Here is a 24,425-nt window from a genome sequence, read left to right as displayed (position 1 = left end):
AAAAGTTATCTTACATTTTTTCTATAAAATGTACAGGGAAGCAAATAATTGACCCCCTTAAAATTTACATGGGTTGGGTTGGGTTGGGAGAGAGAATTTGTATTTTTTCTTAAGAAAGTCCATCAATACATTTAACTAACAAGATATAAACTTTCCAAACTGTTCCATGGACCAGATGTATATGAGCAAAAAGACTTGCTTTACAGAGTAAAAAAATATTTTTCTATAGTAAAATTAAATATTAATAAATAAATGTATAAATTTGAAAATTCGATATAAAATTAAAATTCAAAGAACATATACCGTTAATATACTCAACGCACAGGTCAAAAGATAAAATAATGAAACTGGAAACAAGTTAATACTAGATATCACTAAAATCATTACTGTGGAGATTTTAGCGGATTTTGATGGAGAAGCCATTATTTACAGGATACTATTCCACGGTTAAGTAAAACATTTTTTATTTGGATGCTTAATTTAAAAAGAAAGTAAATGAAAATGCTGAATGAAATAGTAATCAGTACCTTTTTTTGTTCTTAAAAGTCAGTTATTACTGGAAAATGAATCTATGTTATTTTTAATATATTGAACAGGAATAAATTGATATATATATAAGTTTTGAAAATAGTGAGATTTAAGACATTTTAAAGAAAGCATGTTTAGATCTTATGAGAAAGATTGCCTAGTTGATCGGATGTACTGGTATTGCCACTAGACAATCTTGTCATCTAGTTTGGTAGATTAGGAAATGTAGTAGTCCTACTGTACCTGTGGAATTCCATTTGTAATATAGTGCCTTCCTGAAGTGGAATGATTAAAGCAAAAAAGCAGAGCTCGAATCAAACCCACTCGTCTGGATATATATTTTAGAATACTTAAGAATTACCTTTCAGTAAAAAAAGAAGTCTTTTTCCGATTTTGTAAATATTATTTATTCAAGTGATGGTCACTTTTTAAGGTGTCAAAATCGCAGATCAGATTTCGGACATAGTCTGTAGCGATCTGCATAATATTTATATATTTTGCATCATTAAGAGGCAACGGAGCATTGTAACAACTAATTTTATTATTTAAGTTAACTTTATATTTTGAATTAAGCAGGATAAATTTCTCAAGTAACATAGGTACTTCCACTAGCAGAACTGCTACATTTGATTACATCACAAAGTTCAAAATAATATTTGAAAATATCCTGAGATGACACTAAATCTTACTATTCCATCTTGTCACTTCTCACACCTGATTTCTATTAATTGTTTGGTCTTTTTTATACTCAGGTAATGACAGCTACTGTATATATGAAATGAATTGGAATGGAATGCAGTTTCAAAACTATTACTGACTTGAATATGAATACAATAGCATTAAACTATTTTTCAATATATTAATGACTAATCTGTTTAACTATAGATTTCATTTTTATCTCTCTAGAAATATCTCTTTATAGAAAAATTCTTAGAAAATGGAAAGGCTAGAATTAGTAAACAACAACTTTGTTTGAGTTCAACATGTACACACGGGTAAGGGAGGTGTTTTGTTTACAAGCATATTCATCAATTCTCTGTTGTCAAGTTTACACGCATTTGCAGAAGAGAACATTATATTTTTTTTTTTTTTTTTTTTTTTTTTTTTAAGAAAGTTATTAAGGATGGATTGTTTTGTATATATATATATATATATATATATATATATATATATATATATATATATATATATATATATATATATATACAGTGCTTTCATTTCAAAACAATCCATCCTTAATAACTTTCTTGAAAAAAAAAAAAAAAAAAAAAAAAAAAAACGTCAAATTAGATATACAAAGGGACGTTTAATTTCGCATTTACTGAAGTTCTGTCAATCACCTCCTCACCTCCAGCTAACCTCATTTTAGTATGTCAAATGGGAATCCCATCGTGAGATACATCATAGTAAGGAGCGTAAAATTCTCTATTCAACGGTACCAAAAAATGAAATCGGTAAATGTGTAAGCAAATAGTTAATACTTTTAGTGTGGTACCTACATCATTTTAAAATTCTTACATTTTTTATAATAGATCATCAAAAAAAAAAAAACAAGCAATTTAGAAGTTAAAATGTGTGGTAACAAACAGTACATTTAGTTCAAGCAAATTATATATATATATATATATACAGTGAGAGCCGAAAGTCTCATAATTTAATAAATTCATTTAAAATTCAGGGGTATGTTCAAAAAAAAACACTCGGACACGTCGATTTTTATTTTTAACTGCGGGTTTTCTTACTATAATTTTATGTATACAGGGTGGTCAAAAAATAAGTTACGACCATCAACTTTAATTTTTGAAATGGAAATAACTATTTTTTATTCTGTATTCTTAAAGAACAGAAAATTCTAGACATATTTCATGTACAATGTCCTATACCTATCTTCATTTATTTTTGAGTTATTGACAGTTGAAGATCGGAATATTTGCACTTTTGACATGTTATAAAATCCAAACGGTTAGACATAGACAAATGCGGTTTGCACTTTTTATCAAAGCTTTTTTAAAACCATCTAGTTAGTGTCAACAGGTACTGAGAAATTGACGGTTGAATTTCTGAACATACAATAATTCATGCAACTATGTAACACCCTTACTAAGGTAACCTTGTTTTTTGTGTTTTTTCATCCATTGTTGCAATGATGTTGTCATCATTTTTTGAAGTGACAGGTCTTATCCTTGTTTATTGTAAAATTTAATATTGCCTGAAAAGATAAATAAGTTAAGTGAAACTGAGAGAATAGAAATACTATGTATAATAGAATGTGGTGATCGCATTAGGTCCCAACACCAGGTTTGTGAAATGCTTAATACTAAGTATCCTGATAAGACAATATCTCAGTCTACCGTTAGCAAACTAGAAAGAAAATTTAGGGAATTAGGTCACGTCAGAGATCGACCCAGATCGGGTCGTCCCTCAATTTCCGAGGAAAAGAAGTTAAATGTTGTTTTGTCCATTGAAGAAAATCCTCATACACCGACTAGACAGGCAGCACTAGATAACGATGTTGGAAAAACATCTTTAAGAAGGATGTTGAAAAAGGCAAAATATCATCCCTATAAATTAAAATTAATCCACGAACTTAACGAAGATGATACAGATCGTCGATTAGAGTTTTGCGAAACTATAATGAATGTCTGCCATAACGACCGTCTTTTTACTCGAATAATTTTTTCTGACGAGTCTGACGAGTTTCTGAGGCCTTCTGCCTCAATGGTACAGTGAACAGACAGAACTGCCGTTACTGGTCTTCCTCCAATCCAAATTGGGTGATTGAAGCTCATACCCAATATCCTCAATCTGTAAATGTTTGGGCCGGCATTATCAATGACAGAGTCATAGGTCCATTTTTCTTCGAAGGTACCTTAACAGGTCAACGTTATTTGGAATTCTTAAGGAACGAACTGATTTCCGCTTTATGTTTGATGTTTCCAAATGCAAATAATGCCAATATTCCAGAAGCTTCAATTTGGTTCCAGCAAGATGGCGCGCCGCCACACTTCAGCAGGGCCGTGCGCCAATATTTAAGTGAGGTATTTCCGGGTCGATGGATTGGGCGAAGGGGTCAATTGGAGTGGCCTGCTAGGTCCCCCGACTTGACTCCATTGGATTTCTTTTTGTGAGGTTATTTAAAGCATAGAGTGTATGTAAATAAACCCAACAATTTAGAAGAATTGAGAAATAATGTAAGAAATGAGTGGCAACGAATACCTCAAGAAATGATGCGCAACGTTCTGAGAGAATTCGTTGAAGAAGTTAATGGGGCTCAATTTGAACATTTAATTCGGTCTAGATTAGAATAGTTTCTTTTTGTTCAACGTTTATACAATACTTTTGATTAAATACATTAATATTTTGAATGTTTTTTTAGAAATTCAACCGTAAATTTCTCAGTACCTGTTGACACTTACTAGCTAGTGTCAACAGATGGTTTTAAAAAAGCTTCGATTAAAAGTGCAAACCGCATTTGTCTATGTCTAACCGTTTGGATTTTATAACAAAAGTTGTCAAAAGTGCAAATATGCCGATCTTCAACTGTCAATAACTCAAAAACAAATGAAGATAGGTATAGGACATGAAATATGTCTAGAATTTTCTGTTCTTTAAGAGTACAGAATGAAAAATAGGTATTTCCATTTCAAAAATTGAAGTTGATGGTCGTAACTTATTTTTTGACCACCCTGTATACATAAAATTATAGTAAGAAAACCCGCAGTTAAAAATAAAAATCGACGTGTCCGAGCGTTTTTTTTTTTGAATATACCTTTGAATTTTAAATGAATTTATTCCGGACTTTTGGCTCTCACTGTATATCATAATGTTAATTTAACTTATTGATGGTGGATTTTGGATTAAAAATAAAAAGTAGAAATAGATATATGGTATTCTAAGGGTAAAAATAACATTTTCAAAGCAAAAAAATATAAACATTCCTATTTCTAAAATCGCTTCTAAAAAATTTAAAATGGTAACACCGCAGGCAAAAGCTAATTATTTTTTGACAAACGGCTTTGTCTTTACATTCGGCATTTGTGAAGTCTGTGTTTTTTCTTTAGTTTAGTGTTTAGTATTTAAAAAAAGAAAAAGGCTGAGAGTTGAGTTCATTTCAGTGTTTTTGTGAACTGTTGCGATAGTAAAAACGTGTGTCGTTTGTGCTGCATCATGAGAAAAAGGGGATTTAAGCCGATCTTTTCACAAGTAAATACCGATATTGTCATAACATCATATCAAGGGACAACTGTCGTCATAAACGTAGAATAATATAAAAGCTTATTAAGAAATCTATAATAATAATAAAATATTTAATTTCCATTAAAATGCCTTTTATTGGGTAAGTACCTTTACTCTAACGAAGTACGCTAAAAAAACGCATAAAGAAATTATAACTGGTAACATTATAGCGGTGTTGCGATGTTGCGTTTTTCTCTAATATACGTGATCTACATTAACTTTGAATGTAGGCTTTATAGAGTGTCTTATCATATTTTATGGAAAAAAATTATGCATATTTTATTAAAGAGGAATAGTATTATTTTGCCCCTCTCAAAATAAGTGACTCATTTTTATGATATTATAAAGTGTGTTTTTTTCCATTTCTACATAAGCATTTAGCATTATTGCATCAGAGATATTGCAAGCAAACAAACTGCCTATAGTTCCACGGCAATACTAATTTTAATCTTTCAATGTTCTAAGTAAAAATTTCATGAGGATTTTCTGCAGAGTCCTATATTCCTTGCAATATCACCATATCAAATTTATTGATTTATCGTTAAAATATGCCTTAAAAATGTGTTCGCTAGCTATAGATATTTGGGAATGTGTTCCGGTTTGCAAAAGCCTGGAAGATATCCATTATTTTAGACATTCTTCAAAACTTCTGTGAAATTATCTCAAAGCTTTTCAAATTGCATTGCTAAACCATAAGATATTGACGAAGATAAGGACAAAAGTCTCTATACACTCTTTTTTGGAACTTCGATTTGCCATATGAAATCTGAAAAAAAAATCAAAACGGAAATTGGAGCCGAGCGAAATATCTATGCTTGAACACATGAAAAAAGGATGTAGTAGCGCAAATATCCCAATATGTCTCCAAAGTAAAATAACTCGATTATAGCCACGCTATTTTCCATTTTTCCTCGGGGAAATCAACTGTGTAAACGCCATGGATGTTATCCATTCCATAATTAAGGCCGCTGAACCGTGGGAAATGCTATTAACGTAAAACGGATTTTAACGATGCTCCTGGGTAACGTTTGATGAGTTACATTATTTAAAATATATTTTGTAGTTAAATGAGTATCATTAGATAACGCGGTAATTTGTGAGGGACCTAGAACATTTTTTTATTACAAGTCGAGCATTTAGATTTAATAGAATATTACATTGGTGTCGAATTCAATAATCGTTTAGTGTTAGTAGACGGCGCTAAGTGATTCTTAAATGATCAAGAACTGCTCCTAAAAATAGAATCTAATTCGAGTAGCGTCGATGATAGCAACTAAATGTACTTTTTTTAAATTTGCTTGTGATGTAAGGCCCAATATTAAAACTAATGTAAATTTATTTACGATTTGGTATATTATTTTAAGTAGTAAGAAGTAATTTGAGTAAAGCTTACCATTAACTAGAAGGCGTTTTACGCAACTTAAAGGCAGTTACTTTGGGACTTAAGAGAAAAATACTACTGGGAGCGAATCTGCAATCGTGGTATAAACTTCTGCAAATTACTATTCAAAGACCTTGGGGCTCATTTCGACATGAGGTCTCTTTCACTTCTAGATAGCCGCTTTACGATTTTAACGACTAATGAGCGAGAGACCTCATGTTAGACACTAATTTTTCACGCTCCAATTCGTCCCTTGCTCTCCCTATTATCTCCCAGACTCTTAGATGCTCTGAACAGAACACTAGACTGCTCTATTCCAATCACGGTCAAATTTCCCGGTATGCATAAGATACATCCATGCCTCCTTGCATATAAGTTAAATAACTTCCCGAAGCAATGGCGAAAAATAATCTTTGTTTGTAAACTAGGAAGAAGTGACCACACTCCTACAGACTAATTAGCTTAACCAGTTTTTTACTTAAGACAATGGAGAAGCTGGTTGATCAATACAGAAAGCACTTTAGTTGACAGACTGCTGCATGTACTTACTAGTGATGTAATCGTACAAATAAATTGAATATTTTTAGCGCACGTAATTATTGATATTTAAAATTGTGTGATATTTAAATTGTGTTATATTGATATTTAAAAAAGTGACCAACCTGGGACGAGAAATGATCGGCTACAGACAACCTTTACATGCCAAATTTAGGAGAATCTATCCACATCTCCAAGTCACCGAACAGAGAGTAGCAGACCAGTATCGGGTAATAATGCGTAATCACCTAATTCCAGAGACAAGACTCAATACCATTAAAGAAGAAATACAAGCGCAAATTAACAACGAACAAGACCCCGTTAACAATGAATCAGCTGAGGAGCAACCTGTAATAGAAAACGTATTAAATAACACCCAGGAACCTAACACTACCGAAAACACCCAAGAGGACAATTCTGAGCTATATCACGAACTATCTGCAGAAATGGCAAGTGCGATGCTCGAATTTTGCGATGCTTATTTTCAGGGCGCCTACGAAGATACAAGACCAGTAATAACCGAAAACGTGACAATCTTGGTTTTGAAAAGGCCGAAAAATAATTTTATAAAGGGCTAAATTCAAAATCAGATTACCCAGATAAGCAATACCCCACGAAAGAACAAATTCAAGATTTTTGGGCCAAACAACTTGCAACTCAAACAACATGCAATATCAACGCAAGCTGGGTTACTGAAGAGAAACAAAACAGTAATAAATATAGCCAGATGGAACATCGATTCACTATTCACTATCGCATCCACTATCGAGGAAGTCAACAAGATTATCCAAAAACTGCATAATTGGAAATCACCTGGCCCAGATGGAGTTCATGACTTTTGGCTAAAGAAACTACGGATTATGCATCCTAAACTCTCAGAATTAATAAACCACGTTATTCTTAACCCACAGGAAATGCCAGCATTCCTAACGCAAGGAGTAACCTCTCTACTGCCTAAAGACCAGAATAACACACAAGATCCGTCTAAGTACCGACCGGTAACGTGCCTACCTACTTTGTATAAAATTATCACTTCATGTTTAACACAGCATTTAACACAGCATTTATCAACACTAAGGAAAACAACATCATAGCCTGTTAAATAAAAAAAATAAAAATAAAAAAAAATAAAGAATTAATAATTATAATTAATCAATAAAAATTTATTACTTTAATATTGCTTTAATTATACTTGGATTAAATGAAATTTGAATGGAGGGATGGGGAATAACAGGAAGGAAAAAGGAGAGTAAAGATATGGGGAGTGAGGATTAGAAAGTGGGTACAAGGGAACCAATGGAAGGAGGGAGACTTACTATAGGCTATGGAGACAGCTCAGGGGATCTTCTCAAAGGGAAGCCGACTAGCACTAACCACTTTGGTAGAGTGGCGTGGATTCAACAAGATATCAATAAAATATAAGCGCCACCTGTTTTATCCCAGATGGATAAGAAAATCCCGACGACCAAGAAAACAGGAAATTACTAAATGCACTATAGGACCTATAAACCTGAAAGAAAATCTCACAAGGAAGAACAGACAGTTTTAAGTGAATCTATATTAAAAGAAAAATTAATAATCAAACTTATTATTCTAAGAACAAGTTATGTTCCCCTTCCTAAATATAGTGTTTATATCAAAACTAAAATCTTGTATTATGTTGTTTGGGGCTAAAAGTTCGCATGAGTACTTTCGAAATAGGCCTATTTATCCAGTTTACAAGATCTATACGGTCTATTTCAATAAAATAACTAACATGTACCTAGTTATTATGAAACTATTCAATACAATGGTGTGGTAGTAAAATCTAATGATGAGAGTGGTAACAATATAACTTTGAGGTTAGTATTTAATCTAATATACTACAGTAAAGCTAATGAATGTTGACAGGACTTTGGTTTACTGGTTAGGTTGTTTTACTGACTGCATGGTTCACTAAACGTCACAAACATTAATCAAACCTGGCTCCAAAAAGGGCTGCATGATTGCGGTGGGGGACCTGGGTGGATCGGTTTAACAGTGAATGTCAATGTAGATGTTGTGGACGTTATTGGAGTAGATGAGTGGATATTTCTACCTCTTATAATCGTGGATAAAGACCATGCTGGGGGATAAAAGAAAAAGCCTGAAAGTGGAAGAATACCCAGATTGAGGAATCGCCAATAGAGTAAGTAGATATAAGCATTGATGGTTAAACTTAACGGTATGCGTGAGTCTACTTATATAAAATTACATGTGTAATATGTAGATTATCAGAAACCAAGATGCCAAATCAAAATATTAGAACTTACCAATGGAATTGGCCTTTTCTCGGGAACACAAAACTGGACACTTAAACAAAGAACCTTGAAAAAGTTGGGATTTAACTACACCACTTACAATCCTGCACTATTACAGTATGGCATTTAGTATCCACAAACTAAAATACCCAAAAGGTGAGTTTTCAACTTTTCATTGGAGTAAAATCGGCAAAAATACCAAGAAACGACCTTCTTCAAAGGCTTGTTCTTCAAGACTCCTAGAGGTCAAAGATTTTCGCGCCAGAAATGGTTTTAGTAGGGATATAGGAGAATGAGCTGGGATCTTATTGGCTAGGATATGACTTCTGACATTAGTGAAATCAAAACAATTAAAAAAAATTAATGTTATGATTAATAATTTGAGTTTCATCATAAGGGTTGAAAATTATTGATATCAAAAATATAATTAATACTGAAATGATAACTGTTTATTTTATTAATTTTAGCACCAGAATAACTTAGGAATTGCCTCTTAAAGTTCTATAATCGAGCTATGCTTTCGCTAACATTTTAGATTCATTTTTTTTTCTTATTCTTTATGTATCTGACGAAAATAAACTGTAACAAGCCGCACAACAAAAAGGATGCGCTAAAGGTTCTATGGGCTGTAAAGAACAACTTAATATCGACTCTGTCATCAAGAACCAGGCATATCACAACAAGAGAAATATTTTTACTGCCTACGTCGACTATAAGAAAGCCTTCGACTCAGTACCACACGAATGGCTTATAAACATTTTAAAAGTGTATAAAGTTGATGGTAATACTTTGTCTTTTTGTAGAGAGCGCTATGACAAGTTGGAGAACAACGATCTAGCTCGAAGTACAGGGTAAAAGCGCAGTAAGTACAAACAACATTCCAATTCGAACAGGAATCTTCCAAGGGGACTCACTAAGCCCATTATGGTTCTGCCTTGCTATGAACCCTCTTTCAAACCATCTTAACTCTACCAACTATGGGTTTAGCATCCGAGATAATAACACCGAGATTGCAAAGTTAAATCACTTACTGTATATGGATGATTTAAAAATAATGGCTGCAACTAGGAACCAGCTAAACCAAATGCTGCATATAGTAGAAGAGTTCTCCAATGACATCGGCATGCAATTTGGACTAGATAAATGCCGTACTCTCAATATAATCCGAGGAAAAATTCAACCAGGAGAATATCAGATGCAGACCATCGAGGCCATGGGCGAACATGAAATTTACAAACACTAGGGGATGAAACAATCACAAACGATTGAACAACAAACAATGAAATGCGAACGGACTAACGAGTTTGTGAAAAGAGTAAGACAAGTTTTGAGAACCAATCTCAATAGCAAAAATATGTTTAAGGCACTTAACTCCTACGCATGTTCAGCTCTTAGTTATTCTTTAGGGGTAATTAATTGGAGTAGGACAGACATAGAAAGGCTACAAAGAAAAGTGAGGACCCTACTTACTAAAACGCACAACCACCACCCTTAAGTGCCACTGAAAGAACAATGCTTCCCCGCCACCTTGGAGGAAGAGGATTCGTGCAGCTACCATCATACGGACCAGGAAAAACTCCGCATCTGGATGATGAAGCCCCTTCATGGGCGGCATCCTAATGAGATCAGTCAAAATCATGTCGACACTGCTTCGTCGAACTATTGGTTGGTATCAGGCAAAATGTTTCCAGAAACCGAGGGCTTTCATTTCGCCATCCAAGATCAGGTTATACCAACAAGAAATTATCTCAAGCACATCGTCAGAGATCCGTCCGTACAAAACGACAAATGCCGGTATGGATGCCAAACATCAGAGACAATCCAACACATCACAGGAGGATGTCAGGCCTTTGCAGCGACAGAATACAAATAACGGCACGACTCAGCTGCGAAAATTTTACATCAAGAGCTGGCAATGAAGTTGGAACTTATTACAACAGAGAGGGTTCCGTATTATAAATATACTCCAGAACCCGTAGTGGAAAATGACCGATATAAGTTATATTGGGACCGCAGTGTACTTACCGATCAACATGTAAGGCATAATAGACCAGATTTTATTTTAATAGATAAAATTTCCAGGAAAACAACTCTAATTGACGTAGCCATACTGAACAACAATAATCTGCAAGAGAAACACACTGAGAAAATCGCCAAATACAGAGATCTAGAAATTCAAATCGGAAGGCAATGGAGAATGGATAATGTTCAGACCATCCCAATTGTTATATCGACAACGGGTGTAATACCAAAGAGTTTACTGGAATACCTTAAACAACTAGGAACTGGCGAACATCTATATAAGCACATGCAAAAGGCAGTATTACTGGCAACTGCTCGCAGCACCCGAAAATTTCTAGGAGATAACTCTCATTTCAGGTCACTTAAGGGCACCGAAAAGGGCCCTCACAGACCACAGAGCTTAATCCTTTTGATATCGGAGGTATCTGGGATAAGTGAATGATCCTCCCCCTCCCCCTTAGAGGAAGTGCGAGCCTTAACTGGCTGTAAATAATAATAATAATAATCTTTATTTAGCAAAAAAAGCTACATAGATAAAATAGTATAAAAAAAATTAATAAATTATATGATAATTGTTAATCGTGCTCCCATTGCATTTCTTAACAAAAATCGGTGGTATTAATTGGGTTTCATAACAAGGTCGGCTCGTGTTGGTGGTTCAAGCAAGTTGCGACACATGTTTCTAGATCGGGTTTTTATGATGACTCGAACAAACAGGGCATCTCGGTTACTTTTACTGGGAGACAGGGACCGTCCTGGTAGTTCCAATGGACAATCACCGCCTCCCGGTGGTCCAGAAATACACCGCTAAGGAGTCGATCCACGACCTAACTATGGAAGCAAGTCGAATAACTGAATAAATTACAAAATGTACAATAAAAAAAAAATCTAACATACAATACAATAAAGAGAAAAGAAGAAAAGAAAAATAATAAGTTAACAATAGGCCCTAAAATTTACTTAATGCATGCGTTCTCAATAGCCTCTTAAACTGATTAACATTTGTTGAATTCACTTAGTCATCTATATAAAATATGATTATGCGTTTGACTGGTACTACATCTATTAATTAAAATAAAATGCTCACCAGCAAATAATACAATATTAAATTTTTTACACAGCATAACCATGTCATTAACGTATAACAGAAATAACAATGGACCGAGTACAGTTCCCTAAGACACACCATATTTAACATTCACAGTTTCAGATATACAATTTTTATATTTAACTCTTTGAACTCTATTGGATAAGTTAAGTATAAATTAAACCAATTTAGGACATTATGCTTAATTCCCATATATTCTGATTTTCTTAACAATATATCCCTATCTATAGTCTCAAAGGCTCTTTTTAAAGTCCTAAAATACCGCAAGTACAAAATTACCAGAATCTATAGCCTTAAGAAAATCATCACCGATGTTAATAACAACAGATTCACATGAATGATTTTCACGAAAACCCGATTGTATCGGAACCAATATTTGATTTTTATTGCAGAATTGAATTAGCTGCTCCTTGACACACACTTCAAGCATCTTCTCATAAATTGGAACTATATTGATTGGCCGAAATCCATTATGGCACTTTGTATTTTGCAAAATTTCGAGGACTCCGGGAAGATACCATTGGTTAATGATGTGTTGATAATATCTAAAAGTCGGTCTCCAGCAACGTAAAACACATCGCAAAGAACTTTCTTAGATATCCCACTTTCACCATCCCCGACATTTTTAAGGTTTTGCAAAATATTTTTCAATTTGGTCATTGTTATTTTTTCAAATATTGTTAAGTAATTATTGGCGGCTGGAATTCTAGAATTGTGAGTGATACTCACCTGTGGTATATTTTGAATAACAGTGTTAACACTATCTACAAAGTAATATTAAACTTGTGCGCTATACTCGCCTCATCGGACACTACTTCCAAATCAAAAAAAATTTCGTCGTTGGGCACAGTTTCACTTTTCCCTGGTAACAGAATTTTTAGATGTTTCCATAGCTCTTTTGGATTTCTTCTATTTTGATCAATAGTCACCGAAAAAAAAATTTCTTTTTCAGTTTTGATCTCTCTGACTATATCATCATCTTTTTATACTCAAGTATCTTCAGTTTTATTAAAAACTGGCCTTTTATATAATATGTCTCTTTCATGCATCATATTTCTAATATTGTGAGTAATCCATTTCTTGTCTAGGAATTTCTGCTTATTAACAATTTTTGTAATGGGACACATCTTAATTAGGATTGTAGTGACATCTGAGACAAAAGTATCTGCTATTAGATTAACATCAGACATATTGTTATTCCAACGTATTTTCAACAGTGCTTCTTGTAATTTATCACTTACATAATTGTGCATGGATCTTCTATATTCAATTACATTGACCTTTGGCTTATTTTGCTGGACAAGAGTAACGGACCAAATTAAATGATCACTAATTTTTGATGTCGAATAAACCTTATGTAGTTTTATTGTTGATTACAATGTAGTCAATCAGTGTCTGACTCCTCGGAATTATTCTTGTTGGAGTCTTAATAATTTGGCTAAAACCATAGGACCTTATAATGCTTTTAATTTTGTTAGCATAAAATGAGTCTTTAAGCAGATCAATGTTAAAGTCACCCAACACTGACAATATTTGTGCCACTAAAGTCAATGATTTGGTCATCAAAAAATTCAATAAATTGAGCATCATGGTTTTGCGGTGAACGATAAATGACAGAGCACACCCATCAATTCTTCACGTAGTTCGATCTCCGACACATGGGTCTCGCTTAATAAAAATATCCTAGGTTTCCAATTATTTAGTAATATAATAATACTATACTTATTATTCAGGTAGCTCTGACAGTTTAAATAGACTATATCCGAGCTTAAAACAATATTTAAATCTAATTGCTACTTTATATACCTTTTACTTTGAATTTCCTCAATTCTCTTGTATGATTCACATTTTTTTAACATCCCATGCAACGTGATTAACATCCAAATTCAAACCATACTTTTTATTTGACACAACATAACTTTCACATTTAACTGCTTCAACATTACACTCCTTTACATCGTTGCTTCCGCTACATTTGGCACACACTTTATTTGGAGTACGTTAGTACACACTTGCACTCTTTGGTCATATGCCCATATCCACAACATTGGAAACACCTTTTTATATTATTAAACACCATGCATCGATTCCAGCCGATATAAATTTTTTTTCTTTTAATAAAGTGATCGTAGTTACTTATCACCTTTGTTCTACGCAGTATTTTAATTTTGGTTTCTGGACGTCTTTGTACATTATTTTGCTTCTCAATTTTATCTCTTCACTATTTCTTCAACACTATTTCTTCATCGGTTACAGAATGTTCGCTTTCATTAACTCCTACAACCTTTATTCTTCTCTCTAACATTTTGGGTACATCAACAATGTACTTCTCGCCCATTTTTCTCTGGATAGTGGTAAACTCCTTTTCACTTCCACATTTAAGTATCAATCCACTATTCTTAGTAGGTTTCCCCAACGACAATCCAGCACCTATGTCCGATGGATTGATCTTTTAATTTCTAATATCCTCCTTGAAATGGTTTACGTTCTTCTCAAATTTCTTTTGTTTAACGACTAATATTTTATTGTTTTTTTGAACTGCTTTCGCATAAGATCCCGCGTTTCCATTTGGTAAAACCGATGTTGTTGACTCGGTTTCCTTGAGACCAGCAATTTCAATCTTTAGGTTTCGGTGCTCCACTGACAATATATCAATCTTTTAACTTAATTCTCTTGTTTTCTCCACCAACTATTTTAATGTATTGTTGATCTCCCCAGTAAAATCAAAATCCACAAAATCATCAACACGGCTTCTTTTCCTCGTTCGTTCAGTAGGCAATTCACTTTTTGCTTCATACCTTTCACACTTACTTCCAAGTCGATTTTCGCATATGGAAACCACGCATATCAACATTTACGCATTTACCGTGGTAGTACTATTTACATTGTCCTGTACACTGGATAACAGTCTTCAGATCTTCGAATTCAGTTTTGATTTTTCGATTTCAGTTGATGGTAAACTTTTTGAAAATATTTCAGTTAGACATTCTAGAAATATCACCAAATGATGTCTTAAAAGTATCATTGGATGTTATTTCTTTGTTTCCAAATATTTCAACAGATCTTGCCATTACAATTTTAACGAGAAAGTGGGGTATAAATAAAGGACTGTAGTGCGTTATCTTTCCAACAAGTTATAAATCTTCTAAATTTCGTTTCTCAAAATAATTATTTGAATTCCATGGATAGTTTTTATTCAAAAGAGTAGAGTAGAGTCTAATAACTTAATCTCTTCCCTTGATATTTTATTTGTTAGAACTAACCAAAATGTGATAAAAATAGATTGGAACCAAACGCCAACATTCTCAGAAACATTTTTAAACTATAATTTTAATTTAATTATTTTTTTATCTTTAATTAATTATTTTTTCTAACAAAAAATTAAATTTATAAAAAGTTTGAAAAATAGAGCACTAAAATTCATCTCCTATCGTCTATCATAGATCAATCTTCTTAAGATTAAAAACTTTCTTTTAAATAATGACTATCCACATAAATTAATTATTAAAATTTTATTTCAAACTCAATCAAGTAGTTCAAAAGCAAATTAAAACCGTTGAGAACAAATTCTTTAAACTATAATATGTCAATATTCTGTCTGAAAATATGCAAGAAAACTAAATGACGATAATATTAACACGTTCTTTTTAAGAATAAAAATAATACCAAACGGTTTAAAATCAAAAACAAAGACACTAAAGGACTTGGAAAGTAATGCAACCTATAAAATTCCATGTTGTGAATTTGATCGTGTTTACATCGGTCAAACGTCAAGATATTTTAAAACTAGAAGATAGATTCATCTTCCAAGGTTGATACTTATTAAAGAAAAACTCCAGACCAGGAAAAAATCTTATAAATCCTTATACTTATTATGATTTTAGAGTAATTGATACTAACGGAGACGATGTACAATATATATAGGGTAAATAGAGGAGAGATGACGCACTTTTTTTCAAACTAGTCTGGATTTTAAAATTTAAAAAAAAACTAAAAAACAAATTCGGATTTTTGTGAAGAAAAGTATTAGTTTTTTATTAGAAAGCAAGAAATTGACAATAAGATTTAATGTTGGCAAAAATCCAAATTTATTTTTTTCTTATCTTTGCGTCATCTCACCCTATGTATATAGGAGAGATGACGCACTGCCTAAGGTGAGTTGACGCATTCTTTTTTAAGCCACACTTTTCAAATTTAATTTTTGAAATGTGTTAAAATTAGGTGTTTAAATAATTAAAAACATAACATCAATATTTTAAAGCTTTTATTGAAAAACAAATCTGTTTCAGAAAAAAGGAACGTAAGAAAAAAAACTCATTCAAACTTAAAAACAGAAAAATGTCTTATTGGCTATCTATTGGTAACCAAGAATTATCTTTTTTGGGCTGTTTTTTTCCCACACAAGTCGCAGAAATTTAGATATTTTGTGCATTCTTCGTGCATCCATCTCATACACTGAATGCACTGTATCCAGTCTTGTTTTTTTTTGGTTTTGCTGTATTCCTCTTTACAACTAACGCAGATATCAGATTCATCGTCACCACTCGTCGAATCGTCGTAGGTAACTTCATTATTACCGTCGTCAGATTCAGACTCAGATTCGCATTTTTTCTTAGCACCTTTCTTTTTTCCCTTTAACATTGAACTTTGGCCTTTTTTTGCTTTGCTTTCTGCCTTATCCTTTTTGTCTTTGATATTTTCAACAGACGTTAAAATGCTAGCCAGTTGTTTGGCTCGTTTTCTTACAGTCTCTACAGCACGTGCCACTGGTACTGGAGATATTTGGTCTAGCATTTTTCCGGGAGTAATGGTATCTGGGTTAGACCAATGAGAACAACCTGGCTGTGGCTCCGGAGAATTATGGCTTATTTTGTTTAATGTCCGTGTTATTATCGGAAACTTCCTGTGGAGCGTCTTGTAGACTTTCCTCTGTCAGGTAGGCATAGTCAGGAATAACATCCGGATTAAAAGGTGCGATACCTGTTGCTCTATTTTTTACTACATTTTTTATGTTTGCAGACTTTTCCCACGCAGAAGCAAGTAGTTGTCCAAACTGGAGCCTGGTAATGCGTCTTTCGGGATTAGCTCGTAAAAATAAATTGCAAGCATCATAATAGGAAGCTTTAAAAGACTTAAAAAATCCTCTGTCTAATGGTTGCAAGAACTGCGTGGTGTGGCTAGGTAGACAAAATAAAATAATATTATTTTTAGCAGCATACTCCAGCATTTCTACATTGCTGCAATGGGAGGAATGTCCATCAAGCAGCAATAGTACTTTTCCCTGAGGTTTCCGTGGTTTAAATTGGTCTCTAAGCCATTTAAAAAATATTTCACTATTTACATATGCTGACTTTTCTGACATGTAGACTAAAGAACCTGGCGGCATCCCATCTTCAAATTCGGGTTTTTTGTTTTTGCCTTTAAAAACACAGGTTGGTGGAATGTAGGTGCCTTCTCCGTTGCAACATACAATAAGGGAAATGATTTCTCCCTTCTCAGCAGATGCGACTGATGCTATATTTTTGGAGCCCTTTGCAGCAATAACATGTCCAGGACGCGTATTTAATTGCAAGCCTGTCTCATCTATGTTAAATATTCTCTCAGGCTCATTCATTAAACCATTTTCGGTTAATGTCTTTTCAAGAAGATTAAAGTAAGAAGCAACGTTTGTTTTTATCATTGCCAATGCACGAGCTGAGGAAACCGCTTCAGCTTTGCGTATCGCAAGTCCCTTGTTTCTTCTAAGAAAAGAATCAAGCCAGGGATATCCAGCCAAACGAGCTTCTTTATTGAACTTGTAAGGTATATTTAATTGCTCCACTAGGTTGAATGCCATAGAACGAACAAATCTTCTTGTAGGCGCAAATCCATGTTTTTGAAGCTTTTTAATGTGTGCTACTATTTTAGCTTCGTTTTCTTCTCCCAGCGTGGACGAGGGTCCCAAGTTCTTAGACTGCATGTCCCCTTTTTTACGCCGACGGCGTATAGTGGCTTCTGGAACACTGAAGGTCCGGCTTGCCTCACGAACCGCCATTTCATTCGCTTCTATGGCAGCAACTGTAGCAGCTAACTGTTCTTTTGACCATTTGCCCCTAGAAACGCTTCCTTTTCTTTTATATTGTGTAGGCATGTCTGCAAAAAAGTTAAATATAATTAATTACAGGCGAAAGGCATAACAAACCAGTTAAATTTATTATTGGTGATTGAGCAAAATATAAGGTACTGTTGGGTAATAAGGCCGGGCAGGTAATAAAGCCAAAGTTATCCCAACGGATACCTTAATATTCTGTGGTCCTAGTGGCACCATCTAGGTGTAGACAGATCTAACACAAAACAGTTGGCGCTTTGCGAGCTAGTATACATTCCTCCATTTACCTACATGCACGTGTTTAAAAATTTGGAAGTGTTTTCGTGCCCGTGTTGTAAAAAATACCTGCAAAAGGTGAGTAACATTTTTTGGTAGTTTGATTAGAGTATTGTTTGCATTATATTTTCCAAATTGTGTTGGTATATAGATTATTAGTTTCGTTTTATTTACTCTTTTTTTGTTACATCTAACCTCAAAAAGAAAATGGATGCCAGACTTGTAACAAGGCCGCGGCCTTATTACCTGCCTTACCATTAAATTTGTTTGCAGATAATAAAGCCGGCTACAAAATAATGCGTAATTTTTTGTAAATTTATCTTAATTGTTTACGCTGGCAAAAGTCTTAAAAAATAATCCCATTACTTATATATTTTTTACTTACTTATATATTTTTTTAAAGAAATTTCCCACCTTATCTCAATGCAATAAGCTCCCGGCCTTATTGCCTGCCGAAATGGTTACCTTTAAGTTTCTAGCCAGGTAATAAGGCCTATTACAAGATGGTCTAAAAGTTGTTTTTCCATGTAGGATTCCTGCGGAAGTCTTAGAAAATAGTTTTTTATACCAACGTGTCAGCAACAGTTACAGCGCGGAGCAGTTTTCTAGCTTAGGTAAGTATTATAGCTGTAGCTATAATGTTCCGGCCATATTATCTGTCTCCTACATACGCAGTAGAAAATACTTTTTTATTTTTCAGTTATGGGGAAAAAAAAATCGAGGAATACGAGCAAATTGGACCGAAGAAATGATGGAAGAGGCCCTTCAGCTATTAAGGAGTGGTCGGTCTCAAGAATGGGTGGAACAGCAATCTGGGATTCCGCGTCGTACCTTAAGGAATCACCTTAAATCCGGTTCCTCAAACAGGTCATTGGGAGCAAAACCAGTATTAAATATGGAACAGGAAACGGACTTAGAAAGGAAAATATTGAGATTTTCTAGCAGAGGCTTTCCGTTAACTTCGAGTTTTACGCCGAAGTGTTTTCAATTATTGTGAGAAAATGAGCGTTAAACATAAATTTAACCGGGAAAAAAAATTGGCGGGTAAAGAATGGTACCGTGCCTTTCTAAGACGTCATCCACAAATAGCTCAACGCAAAGCACAGCAATTAAATCCTGCCCGAGCTCAGAAATTGAATCATTTCATTGTAAATGATTATTTTGATAAATTGGATGCTCTGCTGTGTAGAACCGGATTAAAACATAGCCCCGAAAAAATTTACAACATGGATGAGAAGGGTTGCAGATTAACCCTTCATCACCAGCAGCTAGTACTAGCCCAAAAAGGTCCCAAAAGAGTGCACTTAGTGGCGCCTGAACATGCGGAAAACGTCACAGTAGTCGCTTGTGCAAATGCCCTAGGCCATGTCATACCACCTATGATTTTATTCAAAGGGCAACGTGGAAAACCTTGCTATTCTGATGGTTTACCAGCAGGCTCAGCTGTACACATGACCGCAAAGGGCAGCATGACGACTGAGATATTTATCAAATGGCTGGAGCACTTCTCACAATTTATGTCTTCCCCTCCAACAATTTAATTTTTGATGGAGCGTCAAGTCACCTAGATGAGTCCATTGCTGAAAAGGCAGAAACTTTAGGAATTGAGCTTTTATGCCTACCCAGTAATACGACTCACGAGCTCCAGCCAATGGACAAATCCGTTTTCCGGTCTTTTGAATCCCACTGGGATCAACAGCTTCTTGAATATTGGAGTCAACATCCTGATAGAAGGTTGAGTAAAGAGAGATTTTCTGATGTATTCACGCCAGTCTGGGGAAAGTGCATGACTATTAATAACATCTGCAATGGTTTTAGATCAACTGGTATCTACCCGTTCAGTAGAAACGCCATTCCTGAACATGCATTCGCCCCAAGTCTTCCAACTCATCGTGGTCAAAATATTGCAGCTGAAAATAGTGAGGAAAGTGCCATAGTAAGGGAAGAACTTTGGGATTCGGAAGATGATATTCCATTAGCAACATTATTTAAGACAACTAAGGATAATTCAACAGTACATTCCAGTACCAGCCCTGCAGATCAGTCTCAGTCTCAATCAACTCAGTCAGAAGATTTAGCTGAAAAAGGAGAAACTTCACATCAAAACTCTTTCTCTGAAGTTTTAGTTACACCTGATATGGCACCAATAAAAACCTCCAATCGAAGAAAGGCTTTGAATTATCGTGCTCAAGAGGTCAAAAGGCACATATTTAAGGATCGTAGTTCTGGTAAAAAGGTTACCAATATCTCAAAAAAGGGTTCTGTTGTGAAGAGGAAGTCCGCCAATACGCCAACTACGAGCCTTTCAGCTGTATGGATGTGTTCTGTTTGCCTGCTTGACTTTGTAGCCGATATGAGAGCATGTTCATCTTGTGGTACTTGGGTTCACGAAGAATGTGTTGGACTAACAGTTGAAGATAAAGAAGCATTTATTTGCCCTGAATGCATGCCCTGAGGAAATTTTAAAAATCGGCCTTATTACCTGCTACAAATTTTACTCCGTGGCCATATTACCTGCCTATGCTGGTAATAAGGCCAAAAGAGTTGTTTTTATTTTTTTGCATTATGAATGTTTAAAAATTCTTGTTTTCATTTTTTAGTTATGTTTTTTAAAAGAATACATGTTGATTTATCTTTTGTATCTTACTTTGTAATAAAAATATTTTTTATTTGGTTATAACAAAAATATTTTTCTTAACCCGGCCTTATTACCCAACAGTACCTTAGTTTTTTAAGTAGGAGCATTTTTAAAACCTGCGTCGACTCACCTCATCAGTAATTGCGCTAACTGACCTTACTATATAAGGAGAGTTGGTGCAATAAATTTAAAATAGCCGGTTTATAATAGCGTGGTCAATTGAGGTTAGGAATACTTAAACAGCAATAAACTATCCTAAAATAATCAAAAACCAAATATACATACGACATAACTTACCTAAAAACTATGTTGTTCCACACAATAAAAATATTTTTGGACTAACACAAATATAATTTTTGAAAAAATCACCCACTTAATTAATCGAACAGCAAAAACAAGTTATTTAAAATCTAATTGCGTGTCTAAAGGTACCCTGCCGTACGGTTAAAATAAATGCGTGTTAAGCGATACGGCAAAATGGCTTCTGCGTCATCTCACCTGATGCGCCAACTCTCCTCGAATTACCCTAAGTGTATATGCAGTTTTTTCATTTTGATATAATGTTCCTTATGTAATCTGTTGTAACTTTTTGGTTTTTAAATTTAGAAGGCTTGGAAATTATGTTGCTAGTTCTGTTTATTTAAGTTGTGATTTATGCATTAATTAATTTCATGTAAAATACTTAAATTAGACTGAAGCAGAAAACTTACTTTTAATTTTAACATTTATTATGGCTCTTACTGTGTGCGAAAATTTAACTTTTGTAACTATGCCAAAATGGAGAGGGAAATTCGGGTAGTGGTGAGAAAGTCCTTAGATGAATGGTTTGGAGGCATAACAATAGCCGAGAAAAATTACCAACTAACTAGGATTTGTTGACGATAGCAGAGAAGAAACAGAAATAGTAGAACTTCTCAGATGAATGGAACATGAAAGCAATAAAGTTGACTTAAAAATTAATTTAAAAATTACTGATAGTCGGTAGATAACTGACACTTAACACTTCACTGACTTTAGGAAGTCACTGAAGTGTGTCCTAAACCAATATGACCTAGCAGACAGTTTCAACTACTCAGGCTCTACCATAACCAGCAATGGAAACTACGAGGCAGAAATGCGAAAAATCAAAATAAGCATAATCATGGCAAAAAGCGTCATGATTCTGCTAATTTCCCAAAATATGAAAATAGGATTACTTATTTTATTTGTGTTTCTGTGTTATTTCTATTATTTACGAGTTCTGAGGTTGATCTCATAGAGACCTAAACGTTGACAAATATATACAGTGCTTTCATTTCAAAACGATCCACCCTTAATAACTTTCTTAAAAAGAATATATATTTTTATTTACGTCAAACTTTGATATTTTAAATGAATACTTTTGGTGTGGTACCTACATCATTTTAAAATTCTTACATTTTTTATAATAGATCATCAAAAAGAAAATACAAGCAATTTAGAAGTTAAAAAGTGTGGTAACAAACAGTACATTTAGTTCAAGCAAATTATTTATTTTTTTAAGTAAAGAATGTGTACCGTTATTTGCGAGAAAAAAGAGTGTCTTCAAATTTTTTGCAAAAATCTTTGCAGTCTTATAACTTTGTATGTGTATTTATTTCACTTATATTTTTTGCGAATCCTACCTAATAGGTACACACTGTAATAACACTGTAATACCTTACATTTTTAAGGCGTTTAAAAAGCAGGCGATTTATTATTATTAAAACTGTCAGTTTGACGCATGCAATTTTTCAATTTTAGTTAAAACAGTGAGTTAATAAAATGGTGTATAGGCTAGCTGAAAGAATAGAAATAATTTTCCTTTATGGAGCTCAAGATCGGTGTGCTCGCAGAACCGCGAGAGCATTTAATGAAAGGTATCAAGATAAAAACTTGAGCTATAAATACGTATTAGAATTGATACGAACTCTCACGAGATGTGTGGATCGATTTGCAATAAGAACAAATATGAAAATAGAGTTGTCGATGAAGCATGCCAAGTTGAAGTACTAGGACAATTTGCTATAGATTGCTGGCCAACTTTGTCTATACCAAAGGCCGCAAAACTAACAAATATTTCCACTGGTTCCGTACATAAAGTTTAAAAAAAAATTAGTTCTTTCCTTATAAAATTCATATTCTTCATGAACTCGGAGAAGATGATTTTGATAGGAGAATTCAATTTTGTGAAGTGATGTGCCAGCGAATTGACGACGATTCCCATTTATTGAAGAACATTTGCTTCAGTGACGAATCGACCTTTTTTTTAAATGGCCTGGTGAACAGACATAACTGTAGATACTGGGATAATGAAAATCCGCATGTTTTTCGGGAAGGCCATACCCAATATCCCCAAAAAATTAATGTTTGGGCAGGAATTTATGGGAATAAAATAATCGAGCCATTTTTTTTGGAAGAAAATTTGACTGGCAAAATTTATTTAAACCTTTTAGAAAATGCAACATACCCTTCCATCATCCAATCTATGGAAAATCAAGTCGATCAACATGGTGCTATATTATTGAATGAAAATAATACACATTTTCAGCAGGATGGAGCTCCCGCGCACTACACTTTGGTAGTTCGAGAGTGGCTTGATGAAAATTTTCGAGAAAAGTGCATTGGCAGATGTGGTGCAATTAAGTTGGGGCTACTTAAAAAGCAAAGTTTGTAAAACCCCACCTGAGAGTATTGAAAATTTAAAAAATAGAATATTTCAAGAATGCAGAGAAATTAGCGGGCAGACCCTTGCCAATGTTCGTAAGGAGTTTGAAAATAGGCTTTTTTATTGTCTTGCTAATAACGGGGCGCATTTTGAATTTAATAAAATAAATTTGTTAAACTAATTAAATTTGTTTTTCTACCCTACCGATTTACACTTTAATTGCTTCTTGGTCAATCAATTTTATTTTTTTTACAACCATTGAAGCATAATAAATGCCCTTTAAAATAATGTATCACACCATGGGGTAGCCATTTCACATACCAAAGTTTGGCGTAAATAAAATATTCATTATTTCTAGACATTTTCGCTAACTATTTGCTGACACATTTACCGATTTCATTTTTTTTGGTACCGTTGAATAGAGAATTTTACGCTCCTTACTATGATGTATCACACGATGGGGGTTCCCACTTGACATATTAAAGTGAGGTTAGCTGGAGGTGAGGAGGTGATTGACAGAACTGACAGTAAATGCATAATTAAACGTCCCCCTGTATATCTAATTTGACGTGTTTTTTTTTTTAATGTTATTAAGGGTGGATCGTTTTGAAATGAAAGCACTGTATAATTGATAGTTTGAAATAGTTTTTTGACAAATATAAGGTGA

The 24,425-nt window shown here is 34.0% G+C and overlaps 1 protein-coding gene across 1 annotated transcript in view; it reads left to right on the top strand.

The window, feature by feature from the left end:
- Positions 1–24,425, top strand: part of LOC126735468 (palmitoyltransferase ZDHHC11) — a 107,215-nt gene that overhangs the window by 13,784 nt on the left and 69,006 nt on the right. The window lies entirely within an intron of this gene.

Source organism: Anthonomus grandis, chromosome 1 (assembly GCF_022605725.1).
Source record: "Anthonomus grandis grandis chromosome 1, icAntGran1.3, whole genome shotgun sequence".
NCBI classification, from domain to species: Eukaryota; Metazoa; Arthropoda; class Insecta; order Coleoptera; family Curculionidae; genus Anthonomus; species Anthonomus grandis.
This window is presented reverse-complemented; position numbering and strand designations above follow the sequence as displayed.